Below are 11,683 nucleotides of genomic sequence, written 5' to 3' on the forward strand. Positions count from 1 at the left end.
AGTTTGCAAGTTTGCAAGTTGGCAAGTGTGCAAGTTGGCAAGTTGGCAAGTTTGGAAGTTTGCAAGTTTGCAAGTTTGCAAGTTTGCACATTTGCAAGTTAGCAAGTATGAAAGTTTGCAAGTTTGCAAGTTGGCAAGTTGCCAAGTTTGAGAGTTTGAGAGTTTGCAAGTTTGAGAGTTTGCAAGTTTGAGAGTTTGCAAGTTTGCAAGTTTGAGAGTTTGCAAGTTTGAGAGTTTGCAAGTTGGCAAGTTTGCAAGTTTGCAAGTTTGAGAGTTTGCAAGTTTGTAAGTTTGCAAGTTTGCAAGTTTGAGAGTTTGCAAGTTTGAGAGTTTGCAAGTTTGAGAGTTTGCAAGTTTGCAAGTTTGCATGTTGGCAAGTTTGCAAGTTTGCAAGTTCGCAAGTTTGTAAGTTTGCAAGTTTGCAAGTTTGCAAGTTTGCAAGTTTGCAAGTTTGCAAGTTTGAGTTTGCAAGTTGGCAAGTTTGCAAGTTTGCAAGTTTGCACATTTGCAAGTTAGCAAGTATGAGAGTTTGCAAGTTTGCAAGTTTGCAAGTTTGCAAGTTGGCAAGTTTGCAAGTTGGCAAGTTGGCAAGTTGGCAAGTTTGCAAATTTGCAAGCAAGTTTGCAAGTTTGCAAGTTTCCAAGTTTCCAAGTTTCCAAGTTTGAGAGTTTGCAAGTTTGAGAGTTTGCAAGTTTGCAAGATTGCAAGTTTGCAAGTTTGCAAGTTTGCAAGTTTGCAAGTTTGAGAGTTTGCAAGTTGGCAAGTTTGCAAGTTTGCACATTTGCAAGTTAGCAAGTATGAGAGTTTGCAAGTTTGCAAGTTTGCAAGTTGGCAAGTTTGCAAGTTGGCAAGTTGGCAAGTTTGCAAGTTTGCAAATTTGCAAGCGTTTGAGAGTTTGCAAGTTTGAGAGTTTGCAAGTTTGCAAGTTTGAGAGTTTGCAAGTTTGCATGTTTGCAAGTTTGAGAGTTTGCAAGTTTGAGAGTTTGCAAGTTTGAGACTGCAAGTTTACAAGTTTGCATGTTTGCAAGTTTGCAAGTTTGCAAGTTTGAGAGTTTGCAAGTTTGCAAGTTGGCAAGTTTGCAAGTTTGCAAGTTTGCAAGTTTGCAAGTTTGAGAGTTTGCAAGTTTGCAAGTTTGAGAGTTCGCAAGTTTGCAAGTTTGCAAGTTTGAGAGTGTGCAAGTTTGAGAGTTTGCAAGTTTGAGAGTTTGCAAGTTTGCAAGTTTGCAAGTTTGTGAGTTTGCAAGTTCGCAAGTTTGAGAGTTTGCAAGTTTCAGAGCTTGAGAGTTTGCAGGTTTGAGAGTTTGCAAGTGTGAGAGTTTGCAAGTTTGCAAGTTGGCAAGTGTGCAAGTTGGCAAGTTGGCAAGTTTGGAAGTTTGCAAGTTTGCAAGTTGGCAAGTTGGCATGTTGGCAAGTTTGCAAGTTTGCAAGTTTGCAAGTTTGCAAGTTCGCAATTTGGCAAGTTTGCAAGTTTGCAAGTTTGCAAGTTTCCAAGTTTGCAAGTTTGCAAGTTTGAGAGTTTGCAAGTTTGAGAGTTTGCAAGTTTGCAAGTTTGCAAGTTTACAAGTTTGCAAGTTTACAAGTTTGCAATTTTTAGAGTTTGCAAGTTGGCAAGTTGGCAAGATTGCAAGTTTGCACATTTGCAAGTTAGCAAGTTTGAGAGTTTGCAAGTTTGCAAGTTTGAGAGTTTGCAAGTTTGCAAGTTTGAGAGTTCGCAAGTTTGCAAGTTTGCAAGTTTGAGAGTGTGCAAGTTTGAGAGTTTGCAAGTTTGAGAGTTTGCAAGTTTGCAAGTTTGCAAGTTGGCAAGTTTGCAAGTTGGCAAGTTTGCAAGTTTGCAAGTTTGCAAGTTTGCAAATTTGAAAGTTTGCAAGCTTGCAAGTTGGCAAGTTGGCAAGTTTGCAAGTTTGCAAGTTTGCAAGTTTGTAAGTTTGCAAGTTTGCAAGTTTGAGAGTTTGCAAGTTTGAGAGCTTGAGAGTTTGCAAGTTTGAGAGTTTGCAAGTGCGAGAGTTTGCAAGTTTGCAAGTTGGCAAGTGTGCAAGTTGGCAAGTTGGCAAGTTTGGAAGTTTGCAAGTTTGCAAGTTGGCAAGTTGGCAAGTTTGCAAGTTTGCAAGTTTGCAAGTTCGCAATTTGGCAAGTTTGCAAGTTTGCAAGTTTCCAAGTTTCCAAGTTTCCAAGTTTGAGAGTTTGCAAGTTTGAGAGTTTGCAAGTTTGCAAGATTGCAAGTTTGCAAGTTTGCAAGTTTGCAAGTTTGCAAGTTTGAGAGTTTGCAAGTTGGCAAGTTTGCAAGTTTGCACATTTGCAAGTTAGCAAGTATGAGAGTTTGCAAGTTTGCAAGTTTGCAAGTTGGCAAGTTTGCAAGTTGGCAAGTTGGCAAGTTTGCAAGTTTGCAAATTTGCAAGCGTTTGAGAGTTTGCAAGTTTGAGAGTTTGCAAGTTTGCAAGTTTGAGAGTTTGCAAGTTTTCATGTTTGCAAGTTTGAGAGTTTGCAAGTTTGAGAGTTTGCAAGTTTGAGACTGCAAGTTTACAAGTTTGCATGTTTGCAAGTTTGCAAGTTTGCAAGTTTGAGAGTTTGCAAGTTTGCAAGTTGGCAAGTTTGCAAGTTTGCAAGTTTGCAAGTTTGCAAGTTTGAGAGTTTGCAAGTTTGCAAGTTTGCAAGTTTGCAAGTTTCCAAGTTTCCAAGTTTCCAAGTTTGAGAGTTTGCAAGTTTGAGAGTTTGCAAGTTTGCAAGATTGCAAGTTTGCAAGTTTGCAAGTTTGCAAGATTGCAAGTTTACAAGTTTGCAAGTTTACAAGTTTGCAATTTTTAGAGTTTGCAAGTTGGCAAGTTGGCAAGATTGCAAGTTTGCACATTTGCAAGTTAGCAAGTTTGAGAGTTTGCAAGTTTGAGAGTTTGCAAGTTTGAGAGTTTGCAAGTTTGTAAGTTGGCAAGTTTGAGAGTTTGCAAGTTTGAGAGTTTGCAAGTTTGCAAGTTTGAGAGCTTGCAAGTTGGCAAGTTTGCAAGTTTGCAAGTTTGCAAGTTGGCAAGTTTGCAAGTTTGCATGTAGGCAGTTTGCAAGTTTGCAAGCAAGTTTGAGAGTTTGCAAGTTTGCAAGTTTGCAAGTTTGCAAGTTTGTAAGTTTGCAAGTTTGCAAGTTTGCAAGTTTGAGAGTTTGCAAGTTTGAGAGCTTGAGAGTTTGCAAGTTTGAGAGTTTGCAAGTGCGAGAGTTTGCAAGTTTGCAAGTTGGCAAGTGTGCAAGTTGGCAAGTTGGCAAGTTTGGAAGTTTGCAAGTTTGCAAGTTTGCAAGTTTGCACATTTGCAAGTTAGCAAGTATGAAAGTTTGCAAGTTTGCAAGTTTGCAAGTTGCCAAGTTTGCAAGTTGGCAAGTTGGCAAGTTTGCAAGTTTGCAAATTTGAGCAAGTTTGGGAGTTTGCAAGTTTGCAAGTTTGAGAGTTTGCAAGTTTGCAAGTTTGAGAGTTTGCAAGTTTGCAAGTTTGAGAGTGTGCAAGTTTGAGAGTTTGCAAGTTTGAGAGTTTGCAAGTTTGCAAGTTTGCAAGTTTGTGAGTTTGCAAGTTCGCAAGTTTGAGAGTTTGCAAGTTTCAGAGCTTGAGAGTTTGCAGGTTTGAGAGTTTGCAAGTGTGAGAGTTTGCAAGTTTGCAAGTTGGCAAGTGTGCAAGTTGGCAAGTTGACAAGTTCGGAAGTTTTGCAAGTTTGAGAGTTTGCAAGTTGGCAAGTTTGAAAGTTTCCAAGTTTGAGAGTTTGAGAGTTTGCAAGTTTGAGAGTTTGCAAGTTTGAGAGTTTGCAAGTTTGCAAGTTTGAGAGTTTGCAAGTTTGAGAGTTTGCAAGTTGGCAAGTTTGCAAGTTTGCAAGTTTGCAAGTTTGAGAGTTTGCAAGTTTGCAAGTTTGCAAGTTTGCAGGTTTGAGAGTTTGGAAGTTTGCAAGTTTGAGAGCTTGCAAGTTGGCAAGTTTGCAAGTTTGCAAGTTTGCAAGTTGGCAAGTTTGCAAGTTTGCAAGTGGGCAAGTTTGCAAGTTTGCAAGCAAGTTTGAGAGTTTGCAAGTTTGCAAGTTTGAGAGTTTGCAAGTTTGTAAGTTTGCAAGTTTGCAAGTTTGAGAGTTTGCAAGTTTGAGAGTTTGCAAGTTTGAGAGTTTGCAAGTTTGCAAGTTTGCAAGTTTGCAAGTTTGCAAGTTCGCAAGTTTGCAAGTTGGCAAGTTTGCAAGTTGGCAAGTTTGCAAGTTTGAAAGTTTGCAAGTTTGCAAGTTTGCAAATTTGCAAGCAAGTTTGAGAGTTTGCAAGTTTGCAAGTTTGAGAGTTTGCAAGTTTGCAAGTTTGCAAGTTTGAGAGTTCGCAAGTTTGCAAGTTTGCAAGTTTGAGAGTGTGCAAGTTTGAGAGTTTGCAAGTTTGAGAGTTTGCAAGTTTGCAAGTTTGCAAGTTGGCAAGTTTGCAAGTTGGCAAGTTTGCAAGTTTGCAAGTTTGCAAGTTTGCAAGTTTGAAAGTTTGCAAGCTTGCAAGTTGGCAAGTTGGCAAGTTTGCAAGTTTGCAAGTTTGCAAGTTTGTAAGTTTGCAAGTTTGAGAGTTTGCAAGTTTGAGAGCTTGAGAGTTTGCAAGTTTGAGAGTTTGCAAGTGCGAGAGTTTGCAAGTTTGCAAGTTGGCAAGTGTGCAAGTTGGCAAGTTGGCAAGTTTGGAAGTTTGCAAGTTTGCAAGTTGGCAAGTTGGCAAGTTGGCAAGTTGGCAAGTTTGCAAGTTTGCAAGTTTGCAAGTTTGCAAGTTCGCAATTTGGCAAGTTTGCAAGTTTGCAAGTTTGCAAGTTTCCAAGTTTCCAAGTTTGCAAGTTTGAGAGTTTGCAAGTTTGAGAGTTTGCAAGTTTGCAAGATTGCAAGTTTACAAGTTTGCAAGTTTACAAGTTTGCAATTTTTAGAGTTTGCAAGTTGGCAAGTTGGCAAGATTGCAAGTTTGCACATTTGCAAGTTAGCAAGTTTGAGAGTTTGCAAGTTCGAGAGTTTGCAAGTTTGAGAGTTTGCAAGTTTGTAAGTTGGCAAGTTTGAGAGTTTGCAAGTTTGAGAGTTTGCAAGTTTGCAAGTTTGAGAGCTTGCAAGTTGGCAAGTTTGCAAGTTTGCAAGTTTGCAAGTTGGCAAGTTGGAAGTTTGCATGTAGGCAGTTTGCAAGTTTGCAAGCAAGTTTGAGAGTTTGCAAGTTTGCAAGTTTGCAAGTTTGTAAGTTCGCAAGTTTGCAAGTTTGCAAGTTTGAGAGTTTGCAAGTTTGAGAGCTTGAGAGTTTGCAAGTTTGAGAGTTTGCAAGTGCGAGAGTTTGCAAGTTTGCAAGTTGGCAAGTGTGCAAGTTGGCAAGTTGGCAAGTTTGGAAGTTTGCAAGTTTGCAAGTTTGCAAGTTTGCACATTTGCAAGTTAGCAAGTATGAAAGTTTGCAAGTTTGCAAGTTTGCAAGTTGCCAAGTTTGAGAGTTTGAGAGTTTGCAAGTTTGAGAGTTTGCAAGTTTGAGAGTTTGCAAGTTTGCAAGTTTGAGAGTTTGCAAGTTTGAGAGTTTGCAAGTTGGCAAGTTGGCAAGTTTGCAAGTTTGCAAGTTTGCAAGTTTGAGAGTTTGCAAGTTTGCAAGTTTGCAAGTTTGCAGGTTTGAGAGTTTGGAAGTTTGCAAGTTTGAGAGCTTGCAAGTTGGCAAGTTTGCAAGTTTGCAAGTTTGCAAGCAAGTTTGAGAGTTTGCAAGTTTGCAAGTTTGAGAGTTTGCAAGTTTGTAAGTTTGCAAGTTTGCAAGTTTGAGAGTTTGCAAGTTTGAGAGTTTGCAAGTTTGAGAGTTTGCAAGTTTGCAAGTTTGCAAGTTGGCAAGTTTGCAAGTTTGCAAGTTCGCAAGTTTGTAAGTTTGCAAGTTTGCAAGTTTGCAAGTTTGCAAGTTTGCAAGTTTGCAAGTTTGAGTTTGCAAGTTGGCAAGTTTGCAAGTTTGCAAGTTTGCACATTTGCAAGTTAGCAAGTATGAGAGTTTGCAAGTTTGCAAGTTTGCAAGTTTGCAAGTTGGCAAGTTTGCAAGTTGGCAAGTTGGCAAGTTGGCAAGTTTGCAAATTTGCAAGCAAGTTTGAGGGTTTGCAAATTTGCAAGTTTGAGAGTTTGCAAGTTTGAGAGTTTGCAAGTTTGAGACTTTGCAAGTTTACAAGTTTGCATGTTTGCAAGTTTGCAAGTTTGCAAGTTTGAGAGTTTGCAACTTGGCAAGGTGGCAAGTTTGCAAGTTTGCAAGTTTGCACGTTTGCAAGTTAGCAAGTTTGAGAGTTTGCAATTTTGCAAGTTCGCAAGTTTGCAAGTTGGCAAGTTTGCAAGTTTGCAAGTTGGCAAGTTTGCAAGTTTGAAAGTTTGCAAGTTTGCAAGTTTGCAAATTTGCAAGCAAGTTTGAGAGTTTGCAAGTTTGCAAGTTTGAGAGTTTGCAAGTTTGCAAGTTTGAGAGTTCGCAAGTTTGCAAGTTTGCAAGTTTGAGAGTGTGCAAGTTTGAGAGTTTGCAAGTTTGAGAGTTTGCAAGTTTGAGAGTTTGCAAGTTTGCAAGTTTGCAAGTTTGCAAGTTGGCAAGTTTGCAAGTTGGCAAGTTTGCAAGTTGGCAAGTTTGCAAGTTTGCAAGTTTGAAAGTTTGCAAGCTTTCAAGTTGGCAAGTTGGCAAGTTTGCAAGTTTGCAAGTTTGCAAGTTTGTAAGTTTGCAAGTTTGCAAGTTTGCAAGTTTGAGAGTTTGCAAGTTTGAGAGCTTGAGAGTTTGCAAGTTTGAGAGTTTGCAAGTGCGAGAGTTTGCAAGTTTGCAAGTTGGCAAGTGTGCAAGTTGGCAAGTTGGCAAGTTTGGAAGTTTGCAAGTTTGCAAGTTGGCAAGTTGGCATGTTGGCAAGTTTGCAAGTTTGCAAGTTTGCAAGTTTGCAAGTTCGCAATTTGGCAAGTTTGCAAGTTTGCAAGTTTGCAAGTTTCCAAGTTTCCAAGTTTGCAAGTTTGAGAGTTTGCAAGTTTGAGAGTTTGCAAGTTTGCAAGTTTGCAAGTTTACAAGTTTGCAAGTTTACAAGTTTGCAATTTTTAGAGTTTGCAAGTTGGCAAGTTGGCAAGATTGCAAGTTTGCACATTTGCAAGTTAGCAAGTTTGCACATTTGCAAGTTAGCAAGTTTGAGAGTTTGCAAGTTTGCAAGTTTGAGAGTTTGCAAGTTTGCAAGTTTGAGAGTTCGCAAGTTTGCAAGTTTGAAAGTTTGAGAGTGTGCAAGTTTGAGAGTTTGCAAGTTTGAGAGTTTGCAAGTTTGCAAGTTTGCAAGTTGGCAAGTTTGCAAGTTGGCAAGTTTGCAAGTTTGCAAGTTTGCAAGTTTGCAAATTTGAAAGTTTGCAAGCTTGCAAGTTGGCAAGTTGGCAAGTTTGCAAGTTTGCAAGTTTGTAAGTTTGCAAGTTTGCAAGTTTGCAAGTTTGAGAGTTTGCAAGTTTGAGAGCTTGAGAGTTTGCAAGTTTGAGAGTTTGCAAGTGCGAGAGTTTGCAAGTTTGCAAGTTGGCAAGTGTGCAAGTTGGCAAGTTGGCAAGTTTGGAAGTTTGCAAGTTTGCAAGTTTGCAAGTTTGCACATTTGCAAGTTAGCAAGTATGAAAGTTTGCAAGTTTGCAAGTTGGCAAGTTGCCAAGTTTGAGAGTTTGAGAGTTTGCAAGTTTGAGAGTTTGCAAGTTTGAGAGTTTGCAAGTTTGCAAGTTTGAGAGTTTGCAAGTTTGAGAGTTTGCAAGTTGGCAAGTTTGCAAGTTTGCAAGTTTGAGAGTTTGCAAGTTTGTAAGTTTGCAAGTTTGCAAGTTTGAGAGTTTGCAAGTTTGAGAGTTTGCAAGTTTGAGAGTTTGCAAGTTTGCAAGTTTGCAAGTTGGCAAGTTTGCAAGTTTGCAAGTTCGCAAGTTTGTAAGTTTGCAAGTTTGCAAGTTTGCAAGTTTGCAAGTTTGCAAGTTTGCAAGTTTGAGTTTGCAAGTTGGCAAGTTTGCAAGTTTGCAAGTTTGCACATTTGCAAGTTAGCAAGTATGAGAGTTTGCAAGTTTGCAAGTTTGCAAGTTTGCAAGTTGGCAAGTTTGCAAGTTGGCAAGTTGGCAAGTTGGCAAGTTTGCAAATTTGCAAGCAACTTTGCAAGTTTGCAAGTTTCCAAGTTTCCAAGTTTCCAAGTTTGAGAGTTTGCAAGTTTGAGAGTTTGCAAGTTTGCAAGATTGCAAGTTTGCAAGTTTGCAAGTTTGCAAGTTTGCAAGTTTGAGAGTTTGCAAGTTGGCAAGTTTGCAAGTTTGCACATTTGCAAGTTAGCAAGTATGAGAGTTTGCAAGTTTGCAAGTTTGCAAGTTGGCAAGTTTGCAAGTTGGCAAGTTGGCAAGTTGGCAAGTTTGCAAATTTGCAAGCGTTTGAGAGTTTGCAAGTTTGAGAGTTTGCAAGTTTGCAAGTTTGAGAGTTTGCAAGTTTGCATGTTTGCAAGTTTGAGAGTTTGCAAGTTTGAGAGTTTGCAAGTTTGAGACTGCAAGTTTACAAGTTTGCATGTTTGCAAGTTTGCAAGTTTGCAAGTTTGAGAGTTTGCAAGTTTGCAAGTTGGCAAGTTTGCAAGTTTGCAAGTTTGCAAGTTTGCAAGTTTGAGAGTTTTCAAGTTTGCAAGTTTGAGAGTTCGCAAGTTTGCAAGTTTGCAAGTTTGAGAGTGTGCAAGTTTGAGAGTTTGCAAGTTTGAGAGTTTGCAAGTTTGCAAGTTTGCAAGTTTGTGAGTTTGCAAGTTCGCAAGTTTGAGAGTTTGCAAGTTTCAGAGCTTGAGAGTTTGCAGGTTTGAGAGTTTGCAAGTGTGAGAGTTTGCAAGTTTGCAAGTTGGCAAGTGTGCAAGTTGGCAAGTTGGCAAGTTTGGAAGTTTGCAAGTTTGCAAGTTGGCAAGTTGGCATGTTGGCAAGTTTGCAAGTTTGCAAGTTTGCAAGTTTGCAAGTTCGCAATTTGGCAAGTTTGCAAGTTTGCAAGTTTGCAAGTTTCCAAGTTTGCAAGTTTGCAAGTTTGAGAGTTTGCAAGTTTGAGAGTTTGCAAGTTTGCAAGTTTGCAAGTTTACAAGTTTGCAAGTTTACAAGTTTGCAATTTTTAGAGTTTGCAAGTTGGCAAGTTGGCAAGATTGCAAGTTTGCACATTTGCAAGTTAGCAAGTTTGAGAGTTTGCAAGTTTGCAAGTTTGAGAGTTTGCAAGTTTGCAAGTTTGAGAGTTCGCAAGTTTGCAAGTTTGCAAGTTTGAGAGTGTGCAAGTTTGAGAGTTTGCAAGTTTGAGAGTTTGCAAGTTTGCAAGTTTGCAAGTTGGCAAGTTTGCAAGTTGGCAAGTTTGCAAGTTTGCAAGTTTGCAAGTTTGCAAATTTGAAAGTTTGCAAGCTTGCAAGTTGGCAAGTTGGCAAGTTTGCAAGTTTGCAAGTTTGCAAGTTTGTAAGTTTGCAAGTTTGCAAGTTTGCAAGTTTGAGAGTTTGCAAGTTTGAGAGCTTGAGAGTTTGCAAGTTTGAGAGTTTGCAAGTGCGAGAGTTTGCAAGTTGGCAAGTGTGCAAGTTGGCAAGTTGGCAAGTTTGGAAGTTTGCAAGTTTGCAAGTTGGCAAGTTGGCAAGTTGGCAAGTTTGCAAGTTTGCAAGTTTGCAAGTTTGCAAGTTTGCAAGTTCGCAATTTGGCAAGTTTGCAAGTTTGCAAGTTTCCAAGTTTCCAAGTTTCCAAGTTTGAGAGTTTGCAAGTTTGAGAGTTTGCAAGTTTGCAAGATTGCAAGTTTGCAAGTTTGCAAGTTTGCAAGTTTGAGAGTTTGCAAGTTGGCAAGTTTGCAAGTTTGCACATTTGCAAGTTAGCAAGTATGAGAGTTTGCAAGTTTGCAAGTTTGCAAGTTGGCAAGTTTGCAAGTTGGCAAGTTGGCAAGTTTGCAAGTTTGCAAATTTGCAAGCGTTTGAGAGTTTGCAAGTTTGAGAGTTTGCAAGTTTGCAAGTTTGAGAGTTTGCAAGTTTTCATGTTTGCAAGTTTGAGAGTTTGCAAGTTTGAGACTGCAAGTTTACAAGTTTGCATGTTTGCAAGTTTGCAAGTTTGCAAGTTTGAGAGTTTGCAAGTTTGCAAGTTGGCAAGTTTGCAAGTTTGCAAGTTTGCAAGTTTGCAAGTTTGAGAGTTTGCAAGTTTGCAAGTTTGAGAGTTCGCAAGTTTGCAAGTTTGCAAGTTTGAGAGTGTGCAAGTTTGAGAGTTTGCAAGTTTGAGAGTTTGCAAGTTTGCAAGTTTGCAAGTTTGTGAGTTTGCAAGTTCGCAAGTTTGAGAGTTTGCAAGTTTCAGAGCTTGAGAGTTTGCAGGTTTGAGAGTTTGCAAGTGTGAGAGTTTGCAAGTTTGCAAGTTGGCAAGTGTGCAAGTTGGCAAGTTGACAAGTTCGGAAGTTTTGCAAGTTTGAGAGTTTGCAAGTTGGCAAGTTTGAAAGTTTCCAAGTTTGAGAGTTTGAGAGTTTGCAAGTTTGAGAGTTTGCAAGTTTGAGAGTTTGCAAGTTTGCAAGTTTGAGAGTTTGCAAGTTTGAGAGTTTGCAAGTTGGCAAGTTTGCAAGTTTGCAAGTTTGCAAGTTTGCAAGTTTGAGAGTTTGCAAGTTTGCAAGTTTGCAAGTTTGCAGGTTTGAGAGTTTGGAAGTTTGCAAGTTTGAGAGCTTGCAAGTTGGCAAGTTTGCAAGTTTGCAAGTTTGCAAGTTGGCAAGTTTGCAAGTTTGCAAGTGGGCAAGTTTGCAAGTTTGCAAGCAAGTTTGAGAGTTTGCAAGTTTGCAAGTTTGAGAGTTTGCAAGTTTGTAAGTTTGCAAGTTTGCAAGTTTGAGAGTTTGCAAGTTTGAGAGTTTGCAAGTTTGAGAGTTTGCAAGTTTGCAAGTTTGCAAGTTGGCAAGTTTGTAAGTTTGCAAGTTTGCAAGTTTGCAAGTTTGCAAGTTTGCAAGTTTGAGTTTGCAAGTTGGCAAGTTTGCAAGTTTGCAAGTTTGCACATTTGCAAGTTAGCAAGTATGAGAGTTTGCGTTTGCAAGTTTGCAAGTTTGCAAGTTGGCAAGTTTGCAAGTTGGCAAGTTGGCAAGTTTGCAAGTTTGCAAATTTGCAAGCAAGTTTGAGAGTTTGCAAATTTGCAAGTTTGAGAGTTTGCAAGTTTGAGACTTTGCAAGTTTACAAGTTTGCATGTTTGCAAGTTTGCAAGTTTGAGAGTTTGCAACTTGGCAAGTTGGCAAGTTTGCAAGTTTGCAAGTTTGCACGTTTGCAAGTTAGCAAGTTTGAGAGTTTGCAAGTTTGCAAGTTCGCAAGTTTGCAAGTTGGCAAGTTTGCAAGTTGGCAAGTTTGCAAGTTTGAAAGTTTGCAAGTTTGCAAGTTTGCAAATTTGCAAGCAAGTTTGAGAGTTTGCAAGTTTGCAAGTTTGAGAGTTTGCAAGTTTGCAAGTTTGAGAGTTCGCAAGTTTGCAAGTTTGCAAGTTTGAGAGTGTGCAAGTTTGAGAGTTTGCAAGTTTGAGAGTTTGCAAGTTTGCAAGTTTGCAAGTTGGCAAGTTTGCAAGTTGGCAAGTTTGCAAGTTTGCAAGTTTGCAAGTTTGCAAGTTTGAAAGTTTGCAAGCTTGCAAGTTGGCAAGTTGGCAAGTTTGCAAGTTTGCAAGTTTGCAAGTTTGTAAGTTTGCAAGTTTGCAAGTTTGCAAGTTTGAGAGTTTGCAAGTTTGAGAGCTTGAGAGTTTGCAAGTTTGAGAGTTTGCAAGTGCGAGAGTTTGCAAGTTTGCAAGTT

This window comes from Amblyomma mixtum, chromosome 8 (genome assembly GCF_055824585.1).
Source record: "Amblyomma mixtum isolate Tamu chromosome 8, ASM5582458v1, whole genome shotgun sequence".
In the NCBI taxonomy this organism is placed as follows: domain Eukaryota; kingdom Metazoa; phylum Arthropoda; class Arachnida; order Ixodida; family Ixodidae; genus Amblyomma; species Amblyomma mixtum.